Here is a 1,432-nt window from a genome sequence, read left to right as displayed (position 1 = left end):
TTCCTTTGTGAAGCTACACCTGGACTTATCTCTAGCTGAATACACCTAAGATCACACCGACGGTTCGCCAATAACTAACATAATACTCCGTTCGCGGGTCCCACACTTGTAAAACAAGTGTGCAATATTTGCACACCAAACGTGTGCAAGTTGTGATTTTGCACGTTACATGGTGTTTAACTCAAGTTGCACACTTGCGTGGTGTGCAAATTTTAGACGTTTTGTAAACATTTAAATTCTGCACACTTGGTCACACAGTTGTATGCTGTCAATATGGAACCATACGGTGTGCGTGTGCAGCTGCTATACGTTTCGGAAGTGTCGAAAGCGGTCAAGTTTAAACACCAATTGACGTATAACATAAGTAGACACCACTAAGTGTCGAGAAAATGCACACTTGAACTTAAACGTCAATTGACGTGCAAAATTAAACACTTGTTTTACCAGCGGAAAGAAAGTGTCATTTCTTAAACACTACTTTATTGTTTTCAAAGGTAAAAAGGTGAAATACTGCACACTAAATCCTTATTCACTTTGTTGTGCATAAGGCTTGCAGAATTTCATACAGCCATAACATTATGAAAGGGGGAGAGAGGGGGGGACAAGTTGCACTCCCGTTTGGTTATTTGCCTGCTACATTGTGTGCCGTGCCGGACTCCAGACCCCCCGAAGAGACACGCTGTGGGTGGATGTTGTGGCCTCTTCTTCTTCCATGACCATAAAGTTTACCGTCCAAGCAGGAAGAAGAATTAAAGCGCCCGCTTTCGAGAGCGTGGGCTCTTTTTTATTATTTTGTGTCCGAGTTTTCGAGTTCCTGCCGCGACACCTTGCGGGCGCCCAACCCAACCACAACCGTATGGCGACGCGGGTTACAGGCGGCTCAGCAGGTGCACACCCGCGACTCGCGTCGTCATGCGAGCGATACGATGTACGTCCTGAGTGGATTGGATGAGAGCGGACCCTACCTTCCCCCCGCCACTGGCCCCCGGCACTCGCGAGCAAAGCAGCCCCTCCGGCCTCCGGCATAAGGGCCGCTCCTCCAGCAGCGCAGAGCGCCGTGCTGGGTAGGCCGTCCCGCCCGTCACCCTGCCTGGGCGGGCTGCCTACGCTGTGGGCGCGCGGCTGGGTAGGCCGTCCCGCCCGACGCCCTGCCTGGGTGGGCTGCCTACGCTGTGGGCCTCTCTCTCTCTCTCTCTCTCTCTTTCTCTTCCTTCCCCCCTCTGCTCTCCTTCCCTCTCACTCCCTTATAATGAGGACCGAAATAAGGCGCGCCTGGCGTGAAGGTGCTAATGACACAGACACTTCCTCTTCAAAAACGGGCGAAAAGCAATGACGGTGATCGAGGCGATCCTCTTGTAGAATGATGATGACTAATTGCAGCCACGCCCCTTCCTCCCGGTAATGAGGAACGCCCCGCAGGGAACGCCCCGCA

General features: G+C 52.1%; 1 protein-coding gene across 1 annotated transcript in view; it reads right to left on the bottom strand.

Moving 5' to 3' along the window:
• The window catches only part of LOC127751927 (uncharacterized), a 2,777-nt gene that overhangs the window by 964 nt on the left and 381 nt on the right, over positions 1-1,432 (bottom strand). The window lies entirely within an intron of this gene.

Source organism: Frankliniella occidentalis, unplaced genomic scaffold, assembly GCF_000697945.3.
Source record: "Frankliniella occidentalis isolate FOCC.00 unplaced genomic scaffold, Focc_3.1 Scaffold2178, whole genome shotgun sequence".
Classification (NCBI taxonomy): domain Eukaryota; kingdom Metazoa; phylum Arthropoda; class Insecta; order Thysanoptera; family Thripidae; genus Frankliniella; species Frankliniella occidentalis.
This window is presented reverse-complemented; position numbering and strand designations above follow the sequence as displayed.